General features: G+C 42.3%; 1 protein-coding gene across 1 annotated transcript in view; it reads right to left on the bottom strand.

Annotated features, from left to right (window-relative positions):
• Positions 1–25859, bottom strand: part of HAAO (3-hydroxyanthranilate 3,4-dioxygenase) — a 763099-nt gene that overhangs the window by 404934 nt on the left and 332306 nt on the right. The window lies entirely within an intron of this gene.

Genomic DNA, 25859 nt, shown 5'->3' with positions numbered 1-25859 from the left:
ACGTAAGCGCACCGTACTTATGACGTACGGAGCGCGTAGCGTCAGCTTACCGTACGCGCACGGAAAAAAATGCATAAAAAAAAAAAATTAACCATTCCATAATGCAGGATATAGTACATATATTATTTTATACATAGGTTTACAAAAAAATCTCCCAAAAAAATTTGCATTTAAAAAAACGTACAAATTCACTGAAAAAACCATAGGTTTCACACACGTTATAGTTAGGAATTAGCATTTAAAAAACCTTGCAAATTCACTGAAAAAACCATAGGTTTCACACATGTTATAGTTAGCTGGACATTTCACTCGTAAAAAACCAATGAAATTCCCCCGTTATAGTTAGTGCAGGCAACTATAACTCACGCGACCGCAATCCTCTGCTGATGATGTCAGATATTACATCACTGATGACATATGTGTCTTTATGAAAAATAAATATTTGTAATATATGTATAGCTAAAGATTAATGGAAGAAGACATGGGTAAATAGGTGTCTAAATACAGTGATGTAATATCTGACATCATCAGCAGAGGATTGCGGTCGCGTGAGTTATAGTTGCCTGCACTAACTATAACGGGGGAATTTCATTGGTTTTTTACGAGTGAAATGTCCAGCTAACTATAACATGTGTGAAACCTATGGTTTTTTCAGTGAATTTGCAAAGTTTTTTAAATGCTAATTCCTAACTATAACGTGTGTGAAACCTATGGTTTTTTCAGTGAATATATATATATATATATATATATATATATATATATATATATATATATATATATCCAAGCTCCACTTCCACCACAGGCAGGTATGCGCCGAACACTTAAGGCGGGTGCCATTTGAAATGAGAGGATGGAACTCACATATAAATACTAACTCCGACGCTTGCAATGATTATGCAGGCACAGGCACTCTCGGGGACTGTTAGAAACACCTTTATTTCATAGCAGACGCGTTTCAGCAGTGGCTTTCATCAGTGCTCGTAAAGAGTGTGTCAGTGTTAAAATGCAGGGCGTGTGATTTAAAACACATGCAATCTCTCATGATTGGCACTTTGCAGTTCATGGTGAGTAAAGAAGGACTCCAATATTATTCACTTTTTTGCCGCCATCTTAGTAGAATAATGTTCCATAGCCATATCGACTTTTGTACATAATAGTAGTTTTGTAATGCACAAATCAAAGTTCTTACTTTGGTGGCATCTCATGGCTGCTATTATTCAGTCTCTTCCATTGTTTATTTCACCAATAGCGCCGAGCATAGTCCCCTCGCCAAGCCTCTGTTTTCAATCAGGATGAATCCGACGGTGTCAGCAGAATTACTGTGAACCTTGGATTTGAGTGCCAATCATGAGAGATTGCATGTGTTTTAAATCACGCGCCCTGCATTTTAACACTGACACACTCTTTATGAGCACTGATGAAAGCCACTGCTGAAACGCGTCTGCTATGAAATAAAGGTGTTTCTAACAGTCCCCGAGAGTGCCTGTGCCTGCATAATCATTGCAAGCGTCGGAGCTAGTATATATACCACCAACAAATCACTCAAGGATATTTTTAAGACCTTGGAAAAGAAGAATAAAAGCGAGCAAGCGAAATGGTGGGAAGCTAAATCTTTACAAGGCTATATAGAAGTTAATCGCATACCGAGGGGTCTACGAATAATGATAGCGTCTAGTTACGAGGACCCGAATCCGGATTTAATGAGGGAATGGGCTGAAAGCAATCTTGACGCTTCTCGCCGACTAGTGCTCATCCTTATAAAATATGCTGAGATCGACAGAGCCAAACTACTTACGGAGATAGCTTCCCTTCAAGAACAAATTGAAACTATGGGTACTAAGGAAGAGAAGGATCAATTAACCAGCGAAATGAATGCACGCTTAAAGAAGGAGGAGGCTAGGATCATGGAAAGGAAAGCCTATAAATTTCAACGAGATAGGAATGACTATGACCTAGGCCAAATTTTTACTTTCTCGAAAAAGTTTGACACGTTGAGAAAAGCTAACAATGCAGGCCAAACAAAACTGAGGAATACCCGGAAAGCCAATGAAGCTGAAACATCAGTATCAGAATTAAGTTCAGGGACAGGCACGGAGTCTGAATCTGAAATGCGTGATGAGGCACAATTAGGGCAGAGCAACAAGCCGTCCCCTGGGAGAGAAATTGGTTTTTTAAACCGGGAGAGACTCCAGACGCTCAGACCTCGGACCCAAAAACAACACGCAGGAAACACGCCAATTACAAATGCAGGCGCAGGCAGAGGACGAGGAAGAGGCGCTGCCTATCCAAACAGAAGGAGGGGCAGGGGTCAATGGATGCCCAAGGAATAAACATGAACACGACAGATAAGACCATCATCAATCTTAGCTCATGTACTTTAACCAAAACTGAAGAAGATATTCTCAAACTGGGTCTCTCCTTTGTTCCCCAAAGTAACATGAACTACACCAAAACTAGGTGTGACATCTATAAGGCGGTAAGAAAACTGAAACTTCCCAAGTACTTTGCTCTCAACAAAAACATTGACAACACGAAATCCAGTGGTCAGACTCAGGGCAACATTGATTCTTGTGATATGTCGCAAACAGCCGAGCTTCTAGAACTATGGGAAACGGATGGGATTGGCTATCAATTCAACACAACGGAAAGCAAACAAGCAACAACACCTTTCAAGCCTCCATCTGTATTTAATCCCATTATGCCACGTGATGCCATAGACATTTTCCATGAGAACACGGTCTGTCAAATAAAAAAACTTTATAAAAAGACAGTAACTCAGAGAAAAAAATATGACCGACAATCCTTTGAATATAACAACCTAATAAAGAAACTAGGGGAAAATAAGAACATTGTGATTCGTCAGAGTGACAAGGGTGGCAATGTGGTACTTTTGGAGCGATCACTCTATGAGAAGGAAGCCTACACTCAACTGAATGACAGAGAGTGCTATATGAGATCTAATGCGAGTGACCTTAAAATCATGGTACAGGACTATCATTTGAAACTTACAAAGTGGAGGAACAAAAAACTAATCACAGAAGCAGAGTTTAAGTATCTTAAAGTTGATAATCCATTAACTCCAATCATTTATTTTATCCCAAAGGTACACAAGGATATAAATAAACCCCCGGGCAGACCTATAATTTCAGCCAGAGGGGGGCTTTTGGAGAAAACTTCTGTGTACATTGATTATTTCCTTCAGCCTTTTGTCAAACAACTACCCTCTTATATCCAGGACACAGGAGATTTTTTGTGCACGATACAACAAATTAAATGGATAGATGGCTACTGGATGCTTGCACTGGACGTCACAGCCCTTTATACCAGCATTAAACACGAGATTGGTCTTAAAGCATTTTCCCATTATTTGAACCAAAGGGGTGACCAAGACAATGAACATAACACCATGTTATTGCAGATGCTACAATATTGTTTAATTAACAACTTGTTCATGTTTAACAATTTGCTTTACCGCCAACTCCAGGGTGTTGCTATGGGGGCCAGTTTTTCACCAAGCTATGCCTGTTTAGTGATGGGAGCTTGGGAGGAACTGGTCCACAGATCACAGTTTAAAGATGTGATGGATAACTTTGTGGTAGCATGGTATCGTTTTATCGATGACTTATTTATTGTTTGGCGAGGAGATGAGAGCTCAGCTCTAAGGTTTATTAGTGATATTAACAGCAATGACTATAATCTTAGCTTCACTGCAACTATGAGCCAGACATCAGTGACATTCTTAGACACTGAGGTTTATGTCCTTAAAGAAGTATTGGAAACTAGACTATACCGTAAAAAGACAGCAGGTAACACACTGTTACATGCCAGGAGTTCACATCCGGCCCATCTGATAGCTAGCATCCCCTACGGGGAAATGCTGCGCATCAGAAGAGTATGCAGTAATATCACTGACTTGACCTCGGCACAACTGTCTAGTAGCATTAGATTTTTTGAGAGAGGCTAGTCTAAAAAAGCTATAGATAGTGCTATTAGCAAATCTATGCAACACACTAGGGAGGAACTTCTGAGCACCTATACTCCTAGTCAGAGTGTTGTTAATGATATCCTAGCTCTCACTCCCCTTGCAAAAATCAACACTTTTAGAATCATTACAGGATATAGCAAGCAACATAAGGATATCTATAAAATCATCAATCATAATTTGCCCATTGTCCTTAATGATCCAGTTATAGGCACAACATTACCAACACGTGCCTCGCTTACCTTCAGTAGAGCTCCCTCGATGAGGGACTCCCTTGTGGATACTAATCCTGAAACTATCGAGAGAGCAACTTGGCTACAATCCAACACGGGTTTTTATAAATGCAAAACATGCAAATCATGTCTCCAAGGTGTGAACACTAGATCCTATCAGGATGGTTTTAGTAACTTGGATCATCAGATCAATAAGTTACTTACCTGTAAAACGGAATTCGCAGTTTACATCCTGATTTGCCCGTGTCCATTGAGGTATGTGGGCAGCACCAAATTGCCGGTGCACAAACGAATTCTTCAACACCTTAGGGCAATATCTAATCAAGACAACACATACCCAGTGGCCAGACATTTCAGGGAGTCCCACCACAGTGATAGTCATCTACTCAAATTCTATGTCATTGATGCCATAAATGCGAGCAGACGAGGTGGCAATAGAGAAGCGAAGCTCCGCAAGTTGGAAACTCAATACATATTACGCTTAGATACTAAGCACCCGAAAGGGCTCAATACAACTGAAGATATGAATACATGTTTACCTTAAATGAACCATACAATTAGGTATGAAATGAACAATGTGAATGACTATAACTTCTGATCAACATAATTTGGCTTATGCCATGAGGTGATGTCTCTTTATACATTTGTTGTATTTTTACTCCTATATCACAGTATCTTAATGGGATACAATATTTCTTTGTTCAAATATTGTTGAAATTCAGTAGGTAATTATCCAATGAGGTCCCGTTACATGCCAGCGTTGAATATGTTATGTTTTGATCTTTTTTCCTTCCATAACTCATGCACTTTAATCTTTTGGCACCTATTTGTGGATCCGTTTTTAGCCTAGATACAAATCATGAGCTCTATATTGGATCACTTTTTGCACATGACCGATATTGTTGACATATGTTTTTTAGATATAGACTATATTTATTTAAAGCCCCCTCTATGATTACCCTAATCAATATAACCATTCTAATATGTAGATGATGGATGCTACAGGCATTTATGCCATTAATTTTTGCACCCAACATATATTATCTGTGCATCATCCTATATTCTGTTTTTTAGGGCTATAGGTATCGTTTATCTGGCATTTACGCCATGATTACCTGATAAGTTTATACCATGAAGGGCGACAATTATATTTGAAATGGATTGTGTGTTTTTACTGACTTATTTATCTATTTATTGTCTTAAACTAAATATTTTGAATAACAGCAACAATTTGCACAATTCGAATAACTTCATCCTGTTTTATTTTAGTATCAAGTCGTTTTTTGCATTTTGCACAACACTAAGTGAATGAAGTAGTGTTTTCTCTATGTCAATGATACCAAAGGTCACATGTTTGTAATTTTGCACTTTGAACTCTTTGTTCAGGCTATTTAATGGATCTTGTATTGCACTGACGTTGTCATGTGATCAAGGCTCTGCTGAGCCGAAACGTTATGACGACAACCTTACGAAATAAATAAGCACTTTAACGAAGGTCCGTGTCCGCGAGTGTTTCTGGAGCAACTGATGTCGATTACGTCTTCTATGCACCAGCGGCAATTGGATATATATATATATATATATATATATATATATATATATATATATATATATTTATATGTATATATATATATATATATATATATATTACCTACTGGCGGTCGCCAGTAGGTAGTTATAGTTAGGACCTATTTTCCATAGGAAATCCGCAACATTCTATTCCTAATAAGTCTGGCGCCGGTTGACGAATCCTCGCGAAATTTTCCAAACTTTTGCCCAGCTCCGCTCCGCTCCTACCCTGAAAGTTTCGTGGTGATTCGTCAAGCGGGGGCCGAGAAAAAAGGGGGGTCCCAAAACTCATTTTCCCCATGCAATTTCCCATAGGATCTGTTGTCGCAGCTACAGCCCGAACCGCTGAACGGAATGCCACCAAATTTGGCAAAGAGGTAGTCCTCATTTCAGACTCGTGCCTATTGCATAAATGGTGTGAATCCGTTCAGTAGTTCCTGAGAAAATTAGAATTAAAAGTACATAAATATCTATGGCCTGGGAGGATTCGCGGACCCTACCCGCACCGTAAGCGCACCCTCCCCAAACCGAGCGCGCACCCTCCCGATCGCGCGCTGAATGCTAATTGGCTGTCGAGTGTCTGTCTACATTCGAAACCAGGAACTGTTGGTGGCCATTTTCTGCCTCGGTAGAAGCGAGGCTGAAGAAGCAAGGGGAATAAGTGTGTAAAACATATAAAGTGGGCAGAGTGGAAATACTCTGACCCTCTAGAGGTGCCATTTATTTTTATTTTTTTAAACGGCGGAATGCGCTCACGGTGCGCGCATTCTATCGCGTTGGGTGCACGGATTCTCTTGTGTTGGGTGTGCGGATCCACGGATTTTTTTTTTTAAAAAGGACAAGAAATCATTGGTTGTATGACTACTTTCTACACTGAAAGGTAGGGTGTATGTTTCTGTTTTTTAAAGGTATGATTCTTATTGGTTGACAAAAACAGATTGTAAGGAACATTATATATGATAAGCTGATATGTTGAAAAGTCAAGCACACTTCCTGTCTTGTTTAGCAACATTGTGTGCTGAACTTGTGACCTGTGTACTCAGTGCAGTGTTCCATGAGCTGTTTCTATGGTAACCGGTAGAAGGCAGATTGGGGGAAGGGTTGAAATGTATTTCAGTTGGAAAGGGTTGAAAAGTTTAACCAATAGAAATGTGTGTTTGCTTTTGAGTTTATGTGTGAAGGATTGTGATTTGATGTTTACATGTATATGTGTGGAAAATGAAAGGGAAACTTTCCCATTCTTTGTTTTTGCTGAGAGGTGCACAGTGCAGAGATTCTGTAAAAGAAAATATGGTGAGTGACTGATATACTTTTTAATCTACAAAACAACTTGAAAGGTGAGTTATTTAATTGTGAGGGGATGTATGTAGACTATTTTCATTTTAATCAGACTAATGTATTTCTCCTGCTAAAGTGTAGGGAGTACTTTTTTTCTCTACAATTTTGTTGACAGTGTGTGTGCATGTAGAAACCATTCTGTGATAAGCATTTGTGTTTTTCATGTATTTGTAGACAGAAAACTGTGCTCTTTTCATATTTTGGTAGAATTAGAAACCAGTCATTGTTTATGAATTTGTGAAATGAGGTATATTATGTATCTATACTGAAATGTAGTATTTCTTCTAAATGAAGAAATGTGTTTTGGTATAGTGCAAGGGATAGTGTTGTTTGTCTAGAATCACACAGTGAGTATGTGTGCATTCGGGAACCACTGTGAGAGAAGCATTTGGTAACATTGTGTATTTGCTGACAGATAACTGTTTTAAAACCTGTCATGTTGTCAAGTTTTAGTAGCATTAGAAGCCAGTCATTGCTTATGCGTTGATTAAATGAGTTAGGTTTTGACACAAAAGTGCAGTCCTGAAATATGTAGATTGTGTGCAGTTCCCTTACCACTTCCACAGTAGTGAATGATTTTTGGTAAACTCCTAGGGATAGTGTTGCTTGTCTAGAATCACACTGGGAGTCTGTGTGCATTTGGGAACCACTGTGAGAGAAGTATGTGGTAATATTGTGTATTTGCTGACAGATAACTGTTTTAAAACCTGTCTTGTTGTCAAGTTTTAGTAGCATTAGAAGGCAGTTTTTGCTTATGCTTTGATTCAATGAGTCAGGCTTTGACACAAAAGTGCAGTCCTGAAATACGTAGATTGTGTGCAGTTCCCTTACCTCTTGCACTGTAGTGAATGAGTTTTGGTAAACTCCTAGGGATAGTGGTGCTTGTCTAGAATCACACTGTGAGTTAGTGTGCATTTGGGAATCACTGTGAGAGAAGCATTTGGTAAGATCGTGTATTTTCTGACAGATAACTTTATTAAAACCTGTCATGTTGTCAAGTTTTAGTAGAATTAGAAGCCAGTTTTTGATTATGCTTTTATTAAATGAGTCAGGCTTTGACAGAAAGGTGCAGTCCTGAAATATGTAGATTGTGTGCAGTTCCCTTATCAGTTCCACAGTAGTGAATGATTTTTGGTAAAGTGCTAGGTATAGGGGTTGTTGTCTAGAATCACACTGTGAGTCTGTGTGCATTTGGAAACCACTGTGAGAGAAGCATTTGGTAACATCGTGTATTTTTTAGCAGATAACTCTTTTAAAACCTGTCATGTTGTCAAGTTTTAGTAGCATTAGAAGCCAGTCTTTGCTTATGTGTTGATTAAATGAGTCATGCTTTGACACTAATGTGCTGTACTTAAATATGTAGATTGTGTGCAGTACCATTACCTCTTCTAGACTAGTGAATGAGTTTTGGAAAACTGCTAGGGATAGTGTTGCTTGTCTAAAATCACACTGTGAGTCTGTGTACATTTGGGTAAGGATTGTGAGAGTAGCATTTGGTAACATAGTGTATTTGATGACAGATAACTGTTTTAAAATCGGTGATGTTGTCAAGTTTGAGTAGCTTTAGAAGGTATTCTTTGCTTATGCATTGATAAAATGAGTCAGGGTTTGACACTAAAGTGCAGTACCATGTACTATTCTCTTCACTGTGCCAGAACTGAAAATTTAAAAGTTTTACCCAGGCACTAAGCTAGCAGTAGTCTGATGATTTAGTCAGTTTCCAAGTACTCATGTTGTGAACCATACATTACCACATCGATTGTTTCAAACTATACTATACACTTGTCTTTCACATTTTCAATTCGCTAGTCAGTATCCATACACTTCCAGGAAACACCCTGTAACTCCCTTTGCAGACCTCTAGTGACCCATTCAGCATCATGTACTAATCCATTCACTGTGCCAAAACCCAAACACTTATAAATTCACCAAGATACTATCTTTGGAGTACTCTAATCATTCAGTCAGTGCCTAAGTATTCATGCACTGAGCCAGGCCTTAGCACATGGACTGCTTCAAACCCCTATCCACTATGCATGCAGTCTTCTAACCACCTAGACACTTGTCTTTCACACTTTAAATTCCCTAGTCAGTATCCATACAGTCCAGCAAACATCATGTCACTCCCTTTGCACTCCTCTAGTGACCCATTCAGTACCAAGTACTAATCCATTCTCTGTGCGAAAAGCCTACCACTTATAAATTCACCTAGGCACTCTCCTTGCTGTACTCTAATCTTTCAGTCAGTACCCAAGTAGTCATGCAGTGAGCCAGGCCTTAGCACATGGACTGCTTTAAATGCCTATGCAGTATGGATGCAGTCCTCTAATCACCTACACAGTTGTTTTTCACACCTTCAATTCCCTAGTTAGTATTCATACACTTCTAGCAAACACCCTGTCACTCACCCAGTGTGTCTCCTTATAGTACTGTAATCCTTTAGTCAGTTAGCATGTAGTCTTTTAGTGAGGTAGGCTTTAGGGCATGAACTGCTTCAAAGTAGTATGCACTATGCATGTAGTGTTTTAACCATCGTCACACTTGTGGTTCAGGGCTATAGTTTCTTAGTCAGTTTTTATATAAAATGTGTTTGTACAGTAATGGAATATTATAAATTTGAAAGTTATTAATATACATTTATTTGTGATTCTTTTTTACAGATACAGAACAGGAGTGTTTCTCATCTGTTTGCACTCTTCTTGTGCAAGATTTTTTGGATGAAGGGTCCTTAGGCGTTTCATCATACTTGCGGTCATCAGTGATGTCATGAGTGATGTCACTGACCATGTCATGAGTGATGTAATATGTTACGTCATCAGCAGTGCATTGCGGGGGCGCGAGTTATAGTTAGCTGAACTAACTATAACAGGGGAATTTCTAGGGTTTTGTACGAGGGAAATGTCCAGCTAACTATAACACCCCTGAAACCTATGGTTTTTTAGTGAATTTCTAAGGTTTTTTAAAGGCCAATTCCTAACTATAACGCCCCTGAAACCTTTGTTTTTTTCAGTGAATATATATATATGTAAGGGTGGGGGCTGCCCAGAATGGGAATTCATATACCCCCACCCCAACAAAAAAATGCTACAGTCTTTCTGGCCCTCCTGGAAGGCAGATGGGGTAATAGCCTCTTATCTGCCCCCCTACGATTAATTTAGGGGTGGGGGCTGCCAAAGATGGGCATGCCGATGCCCCCACACTTCCCCCCAAAAAAATTCCAGTCTTTTACCCCCAATATGACCCCCGAGGGGCAGAAAGCCCACTAGAAACCAGGGATTAATTTTTTTATGTAAATTAGGGGTGGGGCTGCCCAATATGGGCACGGCAAAGCCCCCAACCCCCCTGCACAATAAGTCTTTCTGCCCCTCCTGGGTGCAGATGGGGCGGTAGCCCCCAATCTGCCCCCCCAGGGGGGCTTAAAGCCCACTAGATGCCAGTGTTTTTTTATGATTAATTTAAGGATGGGGGTGCCAAAGATGGGCATTCCAATGCCCCCACCCCTCCCCACAAAAGTCCAGCAGAAAGCACCCTAGAGGGCAGGGATTTTTTTTTTATGCGCCAGCGGTGGAGGCTGTCTAGAATGGGCATTCCAAAGCCCCCCCCCCAACCCCAAAGTAAGAATAAGACTTTCTGTCCTCCCAGGAGGCAGATGGGGGCAATAGCCCCTGATCTGCCCCCTGGGGGGGGGCAGAAAGCCCACTAGGCCCCAGGGATTTTTTCATATATATATGTTGGGGTGGGGGCTGCCCAGAATGGGCATTCAAATACCCCCAGCCAGAATAAAAAGTAATCTACAGCCTTTCTGCCCCAGATGAGGGCAGTAGCCCCCAGACTTCCCCCGGGGGGTGGGGGGGGGCGTAAAGCACCATAGATGCCAGGGATTTTTTTTCTGCTCCAGGGGTGGGGGATGCCCAGAATGGGCATGCCTAAGCTCCCACCCTACCCCCAAAGAAAGAATAGGACTTTCTGCCCTCCCCAGGAAGCAGATGGGGGCAATAGCCCCTGATCTGCCACCCGGGAGAGGGCAGAAACCACACTAGGCCCCAGGGATTTATATATATATATATATATATATATATATATATATATATATATATATATATATATATATATATATATATATATATATATATATATATATATATATATATAAAAATTACCTACTGGCGGTCGCCAGTAGGTAGTTATAGTTAGGACCTATTTTCCATAGGAAATCCGCAACATTCTATTCCCAATAAGTCTGGCGCCGGTTGACGAATCCTCGCGAAATTTTCCAAACTTTTGGCCAGCTCTGCTCCGCTCCTACCCTGAAAGTTTCGTGGTGATTCCCCCCCACCCCCGGGGGGAGGACAGAAATCTCACTAGACCCCAGGGATTTTTTTATATATATCTATATCTATATTCACTGAAAAAACCATAGGTTTCACACATGTTATAGTTAGCAGGACATTTCACTCGTGAAAAACCATTGAAATTCACCCGTTATAGTTAGTGCAGGCAACTATAACTCACGCGACCGCAATCCTCTGCTGATGACGTCAGATATTACATCACTGTATTTAGACACTTATTTAGCCAGGTCTTCTTCCATTAATTTTTAGCTATACATATATTACAAATATTTTTTTTTCAGAAAGACACATATGTCATCAGTGACGTAATATTTGACATCATCAGCAGAGGATTGCGGTCGCGTGAGTTATAGTTGCCTGCACTAACTATAACGGGGGAATTTCATTGGTTTTTCACGAGTGAAATGTCCTGCTAACTATAACATGTGTGAAACCTATGGTTTTTTCAGTGAATTTGCAAGGTTTTTTAAATGCTAATTCCTAACTATAACGTGTGTGAAACCTATGGTTTTTTCAGTGAATTTGTACGGTTTTTTAAATGCAAATTTGTTTTGGAGATTTTTGGTAAAAAATAATATCCAACCTATGTATAAAATAATATATGTACTATATCCTGCATTATGGAATGGTAAATTTTTTGAAAATTATTGTTTACATACAGTTGTACATCACAGTTATTATCTTCTACAACTCTTGAAACTTGTATTTTTTTTTTTTATGCATTTTTTGCCGTGCGCGTACGGTAAGCTGACGCTACGCGCTCCGTACGTCATAAGTACGGTGCGCTTACGTGATACGATGCGCGTACGGTAAGCTGACGCTACGCGCTCCGTACGTCATAAGTACGGTGCGCTTACGTGATACGTACGTGACGTACGCGTACACGCATGCGCGTTGCGCGGAAGCAACGTCGCGGTTAAGCAGGTGCGTGTAATGCGCATGCGCGAGTGCGTCCTACGTACGCGCTCCGTAAGCGCTCCGTAAGCGTCACGTTTGCGCATGCGTACTTGTTTACGAGCGCGTACCGTAAGCTTACGGAGCGCGCATGGTAGGTCATGTGATCCACAAAGAACACTTTTCATTGGTTGAAACTACTTTCAGTTCCAGAAACTTCCCACACCACACCCATTCACCTCATTACTGCTTGAGATCCCCTAGGAGAAGGAGCTGAATTGACATTGAGATACAATGGCAGAGCAGCAGTCCTCTTCTGAGAGTGAGCCTAGCAGCACCATCATCAGACAGAGAAGGAGGAAACAAAAGGATTCTTTTGTGTGGGAGTATTTTACTTTTCCAGAGGGGCAGAAAAAGGTCAATGCTCCATTGGTCACTTGCAGACTTTGTGAGCGTGTTTTATCTAGAGGAGATCCAAGGAAGAAGTATTCCTTTGGAAATCACTCTATGATGAGACAAATTAGGGATAAACATCCCAGGACCTTTGCTCGACATACTGAAGAAAACTCTTCAGTAAGTCACCGGAGCCCAACCTCAGAAGCTCAGCCGAGTACATCATCGGCAGCTCAGCTGAGCCCTTCCTCTGAGGTGGGAGCATCACCTTCTTCAGCTCCTCTGGACATTAACCCTCGATTTCGGAGGGTTTCAATGAGGTGTACAACGTGTTGTGGTCTTATTGTTTTTGGGGAGACCAGTGTTTCCCGTATTAACAATAAGATAGACCAGCACGTTTGTAGACGTTCCCATTCTTTCTTTCCTCTATCCCTGTATTAACCCAACGGCTCTTTTAAGAGCCAACCTTACCTCACAATTTTTTTTATTTTTTTTTTAAGCTTTCCTTTTTGAAAAAATATTTTTGCCGTGCGCGTACGGTACGCGTAATCGCGGAATAGTTACGCGAAGTTCGTGGAATTTTTCTCGCAGAATTTTTCCGTTTATGCCGTGTGCGTACGCTACGCGCATTCCGCGATTTTTCGTAAAAAAATTAAAATTAATTTTTGCCCTTGGGGGTCCTTCTGGGACCCCCTGACCAAGGCTAGGGGGTCAGGAACTGTCCACTCTGCCCCCTTTTCACGTTCTCCACCTTTGTTTTTCACCCCCTCAGACAGCGAGAGACAAAATGGCGGCTGACACTTCCTGGTTTCGACCGATTCGAATGTTTACTAAGATCTAACAACCAATCAGAATCGCGCTCGTGCACGGCGGCGTGCGCGTAAGGTAAGCTTACGGTACGCGCTCGGAGCGCGCCTATAGATATATATATTGATTTAAATGCTATTTTCTCAGGAAATACTGAACAGATTTACACCTTCAAAAGGCACATCCCTGACCTGAGGGCTACCTCTCTGCCAAATTTCAAGTAATTCTGTTCAGCCGTTCGGGCTGTAGCTCGGACTAAAGGTCCTATGGAAAAATGCATGGGGAAAACGCGTTTTGGGACCCCCCTTTTTCTCAGCCCCCGCTTGACGAATCCCCCCGAGACTTTCAGGGAAGGAGCGGAGCGGAGCGCCCCACCTATTTTGAGAATTTCGCAAGGATTCGTCAATCGGCGCCAAAGTTATTCCAAATAGAATGTTGCGGATTTCCTATGGAAACACGGTCCTAACTATATCTATCTACTGGCGACCGCCAGTAGATAATATATATATATATATATATATATATATATATATATATATATATATATATATATATATATATATATATATATATATATATATATATATATATTCAAACCAGTCCCACTACTCCAGAAATAGAGGGCGCCGACACTTGCTCGGTGAGAGAAAGGAAGCTTTAATGTGCGAGTTCCATCAGCGCACAACATGAACAATCACAACAGTGAAACGCTGGGCAGACGCGTTTCAGGCATTCGCCTTTCTTCAGTGCCTGTTTCACTTCCGCGTTGTCATCTCTCCTGGGGGCCAGATTAAATACATGGCAGTCCACTCTGATAGGAGTTTGATGTTACGCCCATTCTTCCATTGCAGAAGGCGCAGGTCCCAATTGCTGTTCACTCCGGGTTTTGCAAAAGCCGCTGCAGGACCTACATACAGTGATTAGGTTCCCGCACACCAAGTGGTGTCCCAACAGTGCTGGCCACGGACACAAAACTTGCAGGACAGTCTATTTGGGAGGCATTGATGGTAAGTTTCCTTTACAGACACCTTTCCCACAGTCAATGCTGGTACCTCTCTCCCCAACGAAAATGACGATCACAGTGGATGTTTTATCTCGCTGGGGGGGCGTTGCGCTGTATTTTCAATACTTCACCACACTTTAGCAAGCAGGCGCGAAGCTCCAGAACGAGAGGGCGTGCCGGTACTCAGGGCTTGCAAACCTGAGAATAACATTCAAACCAGTCCCACTACTCCAGAAATAGAGGGGGCCGACACTTGCTCGGTGAGAGAAAGGAAGCTTTAATGTGCCAGTTCCATCAGCGCACAACATGAACAATCACAACAGTGAAACGTTGGGCAGACGCGTTTCAGGCATTCGCCTTTCTTCAGTGCCTGTTTCACTTCTGCGTTGTCATCTCTCATGGGGGCCAGATTAAATACATGGCTGTCCACTCCGATAGGAGTTTGAGGTTTCGCCCATTCTCCTACATATAGGGGTGGGGGCTGCCCAGAATGGGCATTTATATACCGCCACCCAAAAGAAAAATTGCTACAGTCTTTCTGCCCCTCCTGGAAGGCAGATGGGGCAATAGCCTCTTATCTGCCCCCTCGCGGGGGGGGAGAAAGCCCACTAGGCACCAGGGATTTACATTTTTCCAAAGTTTCGGGTGGGGGCTGCCCAGAATGGGTATGCCAATGCCCCGACCCCCGCAAAAAGTTCCACAGTCTTTCTGCCCCCCTTCAGGAGGCAGATAGGGGCAGCAGCCTCTGATCTGCCCCCCGGGGGGCAGAGAGCCCACGAGGCGGCAGCGATTATGCTGGCTTTTTTCATATGTAGGGGTGAGGGCTGCCCAGAATGGGCATCCCAATGTCCCCACCCACTCAAACAAAATAGCCAGTCTTTCTGCCCCTCTTGAGGGCATATCGGGGCAATAGCCCCCGGTTTCCCCCCTCCCCAGGGCGGCACAAAGTCCACTAGGCACAGACCTTTTTGGGGAATGTACCTACTTCTGGATTTTGTGTCCTAGCGCTGGTACTTGGGCCTCCCACACAAGTGAGGTACCATTTTTATTGGGAGATCTGGGGGAACGCTGGGTGGTAGTAAATTTATGTCAGCCCAGTGATGCCACAACATTCCCACACAAAAATGTGTGAAAAAAGTGATTTCAGCTAAATTTCAGGTTTGCAGGGGATTCTGTGTAAGAAAACGTTAGGGGATCCACGCAAGCCATACCTCCCTGGAACCCCCGGGTGTCTAGTTTTCAGAAATGTGTGGGTTTGATAGGTTTCCCTAGGTGGCCACCGAGCACGGGCCCAAAAACCCAGGTGACCCCCCCTTGCAAAACCAGATCGTTTTGTGATCGGCAATTTTGATGTCGCCTCAATCCGTTTTGCGCTCTTGCCTGTCGCGGGTACTTGGGCCTCCCACACGGTTTAGGCACCATTTTTATTGGAAGACCTGGGGGAACACTGGGTGGTAGGAAATTTGTGTCAGCCCCGTGATACCAAAACTTTCCCACACAAAAATATGTAAAAAAAGTGATTTTTTCAGCTAAATTTCAGGTTTGCAAGGGATTCTGAGTAAGAAAACGTTGGGGGATCCATACAAGCCATACCTCCCTAGAATCCCCTGGGTGTCTCGTTTTCAGAAATGAGTGGGTTTGGTAGTTTTCCCTAGGTGACTGCCAAGCCCCAGGCCAAAACGTCATGGGACCCCCTTTGCAAAACTAGGTTGGTTTGTGATAGGTGATTTTGATGTCGCCTCAATAGGTTTTGGGCCCTTGCCTGTAGCGGGTACTTGACCCACCCACACAAGTAAGATACCAACTTTCTCAAAAGACTTTGGGGAACGCGTGGTGGGTGGAATTTTGTGAATCCACGCAGGCTCCAGAACTTGCCACCACAGAAATGTGAGGAAAATTTGGTTTTTGGGCAATTTTTTAGGTTCACTGGGTGTCTAGTTTTCAAAAATGTATAGGTTTGCTAGGTTTCCCTCGGTGCCGGCAGAGTTAGGGTTCAAAAACTACAACTAGGCACTTTGCAAAAAAAGGATAATTTTTCACAGTGAGAATGTGGTGTGTCCACGTTGCATTTTGCGCCGTTTCCTGTCGCGGGCACTAGGCCTACCCACGCAAGTGAGGTACAGTTTTTCTTGGAAGACTTTGGGGAACGCGGGGTTGGTGGAATCTTTTGAATCCACGCAGATTCCAGAACTTACCACCACAGAAATGTGAGGAAAATGTGTTTTTTTTTTACAATTCTTTAGGTTTGCAAGGGATTCTGGGTAACAGAACCTGGTGAAAGCCAGTCAAGTCACCCCATCCTGGATTCCCCTGAGTGTCTAGTTTTCAAAAATGTATTGGTTTGCTAGGTTACCCCAGGTGCCGACAGAGCTAGCGTTCAAAAACTACAGCTAGGCACTTTGCAAAAAAAGGGTCATTTTTCACTGTGAAAATGTGTTGAGTCCACGTTGCGTTTTGGGCTGTTTCCTGTCACGGGCACTAGGCCTACCCACACAAGTGAGGTACCGTTTTCCTTGGAAGACTTTGGGGAATGCTGGGTGGGTAGAATTTTGAGGATCCACGCAGATTCCAGAACTTTCCACCACAAAAATGTGAAATAAATATGTTTTTTTAAACAATTTATTAGGTTTGCAAGGGATTCTGGGTGACAGAACCTGGTGAGAGCCAGTCAAGTCACCCTATCCTTCATTCCCCTGGGTGTCTAGTTTTAACAAATGTATAGGTTTGCTAGGTTTCCCTAGGTGCTGGCAGAGCCAGGGTTCAAAAACTACAGCTAGGCACTTTGCAAAAAAAGGGTCATTTTTCACTGTAAAAATGTGGTGTTTCCACGTTGCGTTTTGGGCCGTTTCCTGTTGCTGGCACTATGCCTACCCACACAAGTGAGGTACCATTTTCTTCGGAAGACTTTGGGGAATGCGGGGTGGGTGAAATTGTGTAGATCCACACAGATTCCAGAATTTTCCACCACAGAAATGTGAGGAAAATGTGTTTTGTTAAAAAAGATTTTTGGTTTGCAAGGGATTCTGGGTAACAGAACCTAGGGAGAGCCAGTCAAGTCACTGCATCCTGGATTCCGCTGGGTGTCTAGTTTTCAAAAATGTATAGGTTTACTAGGTTTCCCTCGGTGCCGGCAGAGCTAGGGTTCAAAAACTACAGCTAGGCACTTTGCAAAAAAAGGGTAATTTTTCACTGTGAAAATGTGGTGTGTCCACATTGCGTTTTGGGTCATTTCCTGTCGTGGGCACTAGGCCTACCCACAAAAGTGAGGTACCGTTTTTCTCAAAAGACTTTGGGGAATGCGAGGTGGGTGGAATTTTGTAGACCCACGCAGATTTCAGAACTTTCCAACACAGAAATGTGAGGCAAATGTGTTATTTTGACAATTTTTTAGGTTTGCAAGGGATTCTGGGTAACAGAATCTGGTGAGAGCCAGTCAAGTCACCACATCTTAGATTCCCCTGGGTGTCTAGTTTTCAAAAATATATAGGTTTGCTAGGTTTCCCTAGGTGCCGGCAGAGCTAGGGTTAAAAAACTACAGCTAGGCACTTTGCAAGAGTAATACAGAACTGAAGAGCAACTGTTATTACCTATTGACTTTCGTTGCATTTCTACCTTCCAAATGAAAGACAATGTGTAAAAAAGAAGTCATTTTGAATAATGACCTATAATTATCATGCTAGTATGGGTACTCCCAATTTCGGAAATGTGCAAATATCTACTGTTTCTAAACTCTATATTTTGTTTCCATTTCAGAAATACATAGGTGTCTTTCATACCGATTTTTCCATGTATACATTTTCCCAGAATAATTTGCTATACACCCGGTACATAATAAAAAACCATTGCAAGATGCTGCTCAGTTAATGGCTCTGGGTTCGTCGGGGTTCTTGGTGAACCTACAAGTCCTATATATCGCCAAAACCAGAAAGGTCCAGCGGATGTAACAGTATATTGCTTTCAAATAGCTGTCATAATTAGAAGAAGTTAGAGGTGAAAACATTGACACAAATGCCTGTTTTTGTCAACTAATGTTCAATTTTTCCTATATTTAACTGTTAGTTTCTATAATGAAAACTTTTAGGATCTACACAAATGACCCCTTGCTGAATTCAGAATTTTGTCTACTTTTCAGAAATGCATAGCTTTCCAGGATCCATTATTGCTTTCATACCCATTTCTACCATTAACTGGAAGGAGGTTGAAAGCACAAAATATAGCAAAAATAGGCTTTGGCCCAGAAAAATGCCAAAACTGTGTAAATATTTTTGATTTTCTGACAAAAGTCTGCTCGTACCTGAAAGCTGGGAAGATGGGGATTTCTGCACCACAATCCCTTTTTTGATACCATTTGCAGGGAAAAAAACAGACACTTTCATCTGTAGCCCTTTTTTCGCATTTTCCCCCAAAAAACAAAATGTAGCTGTATTTTGGCTGATTTCTGGGTCCCCTCTAGGGGAATCCACAAACCCTGGGTACCTTTAGAATCCCCATGATGTTGTAAAAAAAGGACGCAAATGTTATGTGGATCCCTTATGTGGTCAAAATGTTACAGGGGCCTAAGTGCGAACTACCCCAAAAAGCCTAAAAAATGGCTTAACACAGGGGGAAAAGGTCTAGCAGAGAAGGGGTTAAATTAAATGCTACTAGTGGGCCTGCAGCACTTATTGTGCAACTGCTTCAGTAGCCCTTTTAAACCTGTCTCAGGCCTACCACTGGAGCCTGTGTGTGCAGTTTTACACTTCCATTTTATAATGACAAGGTAGACCTCTTTCCAGACTCAAGCCTCCCTTTTGAAGACATACAACTCACCCCTAGGGTAGACCCTACACAGCCCATTGGGCAGGGTGCAGTGTATTTAGGAAGTTGGATCTGTAGCTTACGTTTTACATGTCCTGATAGTGATAGTGAAAAACTCTTAAATTCATTTTTCACTACTGTAAAGCTTACCGCTCCCATAGGATAACACTGGTTTCTCTTATTATATCTAGTAAGTGATAACTTACAATTAAGAGCAAGTAGGAATGTCAAGTTTGATGTCTAACAAACGGTAATGTAAAACCCTTGTTAATCATAAATTCAGATTTTATGACACAATTCTAAAAAGCCACTTTTCAAAATTGGCCATTTCCATGTCCAATCCATTTGGTGCCTGCTGCTTGTATCTTGGATCACATGACTAGGTGTAGACGACAGTTGGTCTTTGTGTATTGCTCCCAGACAGTGAGACAAAGAGGGGGTATGTGTTGGCAGGATTGGCCATCTCTGACTTGATAGGAGGGAGGAATTGTTAACTAACCCACGTGCACATTAAAAAACCTCTGCCTGAACACACTAACAAAGGGCTTAACACTGACCATTTGTGCCCCCAGACAAGCTGGGGCCAGGGTAGGAGGTAGGAAATTCCAAGCAACTCTAGGGGTGGAAACTTCCAGAACCTTCTCCTAGTTCAAAGTTTGCACCTGGCATAAATATTGGACCCTCAGTCCCAACTCTTCAGTACACCTCAGGACCTGTAGAATACTCAGATGGACTGCTGTGTTGCTCTGCAATAAGCACTGTTACTCTGCTGCACTGATGCCCTGCTGCCTGAGTAAAAAGTAATGGACCTGAATCTTGAGCCCGGGCCACCAGGAGTGATTCCAAGGGCTAGTTGGCTGGCTTCCTGAACAGAGCCTCAGGGGCAGAAAAGGCTCCATACACCTTAAAATCTAGCACCTGTACTCTGTCGGCCGCAAGACCTACCTCCCACGTGGTGCCACACCACTCCTGGACCCTTGGAAATGGACCTGAAGGTGCTCTACCAGACCAGCTGTGGTCCTGTGAGCAGAATCAATGCAGCAGGATGCATCTCTGTGCAGCCTCATGGGAACTGCTGCTGCACAATGTATCCCCAATGAAGGATCTTGCCTTACGGCCTGCAGCTACCTCGGATCCGCTGCTGCATGACACATCTTCGATGCAGGCCTTTTTGTACATTCACTCTTTTTCTATCTGACTGTCAATTACCATACCTGCAGAAATGAAATTCAAGCTCATCAACCTGGAAAGGTACACTTTGGCTGAGCACAAGGAGTTTTGTAAGTAAAGGGGCCTGCCGACCAAAAAAGGCACCAAATGTTTTAGCTTCAGAAAGCTCAGAGGACCTTGGTGGAAGCTTACCAGTTGCTGACAGGAACACATGATCAGGATGAGGAAAATGTGTAGGGGAGGAAGTAGGGGACTTAGATGCAGGTCCTAGCATGCAGCACACAAGGAAGGGGATGCCTTGCCTCCAGAGTTGGAGAACCCTCCCAGAGCAGAAAACAGTGTGTCCTTCCAAGGTCTGTCACCAGAGAAGCTGATTGACAGAAAAGCTGATCGGGGGTTTTTGGATGCAGATGGACAAATTTAAGATGGAGGAAAAGATGATGGTAATTAAGGCTAAGGCAGAGATAGCCTTGCAGGTGAGGAACACTTTGTTGGGTAAAGGAGGAGGACTTGAAGGTCAAACAGCTGTCAGAGTCCTGCAGAAATGGTGGCAGCGATACCGCTATGAGCAAAGGAGATAAAGGAGTCCACATGCCCAGCTTTGAGGTGAGGGATGATATTGACAGGTGGTTTGAAGCCTACGAGGTAGCCCTTAGAATACAAAGTGTCCCAGAGGAGTTTTAGGGGGCCAGTGTGTGGAGGCACTCACCAGATATAGGGATGGATATTCTGTACGCTTTGAAGGTGGCTGAACAGATAACCTACACTCCCAAGAAATCAGCCCTTATTGCTAAGTTTAGCTCACTTCAGAGGGAAACCGCTTAAAGTTTTGGAGTTCTGTAAGGAAACAACAGAAGTGGCCCTGAAGGCGCAGAACCGACGCAGTGTGATACATATCCTTGCAGCGGCATTGGAACCGCCACTGTGTAACTTATCCCAGATGCAGGCCTTCACATTGCAAGCCTCTCATAGACAGCCTCCTCGACAACTACACAGGACTCTGCATCGCATCCTCGTAGCTTCCTCGCTGCTGCTGCGACATCCTCGACGTGGGATCTCACAATGCGGTGCAAACATGATTTAAAGCACTTTATTAAGCAGGCTTAACTTTGTCCCTGCATTTGCCCCTTATTCCATCACGGTCTGTCTGAACCTGTGACTTTGTCCCAGTCCGGAGTGGGCAGATAACCACAGTTGGTGCTTTGCGTTTCTAGGCACTATTTTCACCGAAATCTTTCAAATTGAATATCTATGGTTGTACTGACTTGATGTTTGTTGTTTTGGTCTCAAATCATTCATTAAATTTTACTCTATTTGAACTACTGCTTAAATACTTTACACATTGCCTCTCAGTTAAGCATGACTGCTTTGTGCCAAGCTACCAGAGGGTCAAGTACATGTTAATTTGGGTGGTTCTTGTGTTTCACCCTGACAGGAATCATGGTTGTTGTTTGAGTACGTTTTCACCCCTCCTCAACCAGTACCCCAATTTCTAACAATACATTACACGTTTGGGAACTTGTGTGTCGAGAAAAATCATTGAAAAAAAACATATTTCACAGGAAACTGAAATATTTTTCATATTTGGCAGAAATTACTATATGATAACAACTTCTGCAGGACTTCACCACTACTCAGTGTTTAATTAGTAGACTCTTCGAGAAAGGTAAGCCAAAACCAGAACATTCACATTACAATCAGGGTCCATTGTTAGTTGAACATTTTATGAGAAGCTTCAAGGAACTTTGAGCTTTTTCTTGCTATTTATAATTAGTAGTCTATTTCTGAAGGTTAATTAAAACCTCAACGTTAAAAGTGCTGTGGTGGCATTTACAATACACTTGGGTTTCGGACTTTTGGTTGATGAAGTCACCGAAGTCCCTTGATTGTAAGATAGGACCGTATTATATGGCTACCTGTTACACAACACACTTAATTGGGTTGCTACACATATCTTATTCAAGTATTTGCCAAAAGAATTAGTGATGAACGTATTTGGAGACGTTTTAAACACTTGCACTGTCCCTAAATGGCCACCATCTACCCCAGTGTAACAGACACAATAGTAATAATGTCCATGGATATAACTAGGTTATTTATTTTATGTATAGCAACTATAAAGCGCACAATGATCCCCAAAGGGATATCCTGGCACCAGACAACCGTCCTATACAAACTTTCCCCAAACAACCAAATACAGAGAAAATCAAAGAGGAAACAACCATGTTTCCAGCAACTTACGAAATGTCAGAATATCAGAAGTAGAGCGCAGATAAAGACAAAGGGCTTTTCACTGGAAAGCAGGCAACTAGGTGGAGTGAACATCCATTCAAGACTTCCTGACTCGCCTACAGTGGATGATAGACTGACCAGCGAATCGAAGAGCACTGACTGGCTTGTGGAGGGTAATTCTTCCAGTTAGGGCAACAGGCCCAGTGCAAAAAAACACTTGGTTTACATGGCAGAGTAGCTTGAAGACAGCTCTTTTGTGGACTAGCAGCCAATTAGGAGAATTGAGGCTACCTAAAACCAAAGTCCTAGTGAGAAGATTACTGATCAATTGTGCCACGATGTTAATTAATTGTTTGTATAGTGTCTCATAAGGACAACCATCTATGCCCACGGGGACTAGGGTCAGAATACGTTATATGAACAGAGTCCATGGTGGGCCTGTTTGTGTCAAGCTGGAATCCTCAGGTATAAAAAAGGGAAGCAAACAGCAAATGTATTATTTCAGCAACCTAATGGTTAATTATCATTTGGGTTGCATAAAAGTGACAACAAGACTGAAAAAGTTTCTGTTGATGTTTTATATTTTTCTTCAATACAAATGCAAATGACAGTAATAATAATAATCATAACCGGGTGTTCACCCGTGAGGGTCTTAAGGCGCTGGAGGCTGTTGTGGAGATTAAGTGAGTTATTGTCCAGAGTCACACGATGCTGAGCTGATCTGCCTATGGCACTGGGGATTGAACCGTGAGCCACACACTCTGTAGTCAGCCACACTGGCTGCTGCGCCTCACCTCATCCAACAGTGTGACTCATAAAAAGTGCAGACGAATCAGTGTGTACCTAATATCTAGACCTTTTCGGCATGACTTAATAATTCCTACCACCATGTTTGCATGCCACCAGACAATTGGAATTACATTCTGTGATCTTGTTATGTGGCCATGTACTTCTACCAGATGGCCAATGTTGGACTGGGATTCGGATTTGGGTCAAGGCAGTAACCTGTGAGCTTCTATGAACTGGCCACACCCAGAAAACTCGATCAAGGGCATGTCTAAAGATCATATCCAGCACTCAGTCCTTCATTTAGAACTTGGTGGAGGCATTGCCTCTGTTAATGCTTAACTACGCTTCCTGCCCAACATTCTCAGTGGCAGAACGTCAGGGCAGTGGCAGACATCAGTATGGTAGGCCTAGCATCACCTTGCTGATTTTCCCTTTCCACCAAATTACTGTGTAGTTCTGCTGGGCACAAGCAACAGTTGATGGTGGACACCGGCCCTTGAGGCATCCCTAGACGGCTATCCAGGCACAGTGAATTTGCAGAGATTTCTGAGGGTTCCAAAGATACAATAGCCATCCATATGATTGAATTTCCCATGGTGTACAAGCACCCCACAAGAAAAGGTCCCCTATATAGGGATCTCTACAGACCCCTCAGTACCTGGAAGGTATTGCCTGAGTAAGGATTAACCCTAATACGATTATAACAGAACTTGAGTGATAAAGCGCATTTTGATAAATTGTATGCAAGTAACCAGTTTTAATTGGTGTGGTTTAAGAATATGAACCTGACAAAGTTAATTAATTAACTGTCTCTTATCAATTTGATAGAGGTGATCATTACTATTAGAAGTAGTTGAGTCTATGGAACCAACTGGCTCGCAAATGTGGATTTCTTGACTGTTTGGGCACTGCTATCAAATCTTATCTTTATGCTAGGCACAGAAGTTCACATCAGATGAAAATCTTTATATATGTTTTTTACGACCTCCATGAGAAGTTTGATTCCGTTGCCCAATGCACACTTTGGCAGTCAAGGGAACCCTGTCTAATAAGACTGACTTCTTTATGGCTCTAAGGCAGGGCTGCGTCCTTGCCACTCTTTTAGTTGTAAACTATTTGTTGGATTTTTCAACATTACTCGCAAAAGCCCCTGGCTTCAGGCCAAAACTGAGTGATACACCTATTACTATGTTATTATATGCAGGCAATTTCTGTCCTTAGATCATACTCATGTTGTCTTGTTACTGTTAATGCCCACTGAGGGATTAATGGTCTAAACCGGTTTGGTGGCATGTTGTTTAGACCGCTTATATCCAAAATATAGCCCCAATGGTACTGTACAGAATACAGACTTTCAAACTAGAAGTGAATGAATTTTAAGATCTTAGAAAAATCTTTAAATCAAGAAATTATGGCCTTTCTAGAAACCATCGACTACCTTGATTCATCACAGCATGGGCTTAGACTCAATCACTATACAGATTCAGCTCTTGTGGAAGCTATGGAAGAAATTAGAGCCATTGTGGATAATAGTGGCAAAGCAGTCATGACCCTGTTTGATCTTCCAGCTGCATTCAATACAGTCAATCGCTCTCTTCTGATAACCTGCCATGACTGTATCGGAATTAAGGGTTCAGATCTAGAACTCCTCACCTCCTTTTTTCAAATCAAGAGGAAGTTGTAGTCTTGGAAAACTTTACCTCAGATCCACTTTACACTTCCTTGTGAGGTCCCTCAGGGATCCTCATTTAGACCTACCCTTTTTAATGTGTACATTAACCCTTTAATTGAACTTATTTGATCACACAGCTTCTCAGTAATTTCCTATGCTGATTACACCCTGATAGTGGTGTCAGTGCTGTTAATCCAGATAAGGTGGCCAAACAATTTAACATCTGTATGCAGAACATTGTTTACTGGATGCAGAATTTTTTTTTAAATTAAACTCCGAAAAGACTGAGGTGCTGTTTTTTGGCAAAACACCTCTTACTGGAATGCTGCTTGGTGGCCTCCCAATTTAGGATCACTTCCATTGCCGGTTCATTTAGCAAATAATCTAGGGGTTAAGTTTGATGTTAAACTCGTATTTACCAATCACATTCATCAGGTAACAAATTCTTGCATTATGACACAAAAATTCTTCAAGAAGATTTTTCCATTTGTGCCCAGAGAGATGCTGAAAACAGTGGTACTGGCTTTAGTAATCTCAAAATTAGATTACTGCAACGCCTTGTACGTAGGCCTCCAGCAGTACCTACAACACAAATTATTGTCTCTTCAAAATGCAGCAGCCCGAGTGT

Source organism: Triturus cristatus, chromosome 6 (assembly GCF_964204655.1).
Source record: "Triturus cristatus chromosome 6, aTriCri1.1, whole genome shotgun sequence".
NCBI classification, from domain to species: Eukaryota; Metazoa; Chordata; class Amphibia; order Caudata; family Salamandridae; genus Triturus; species Triturus cristatus.
Note: the sequence above shows the minus strand (reverse complement) of the source record. Positions and strands in the feature narration are given on the sequence as shown.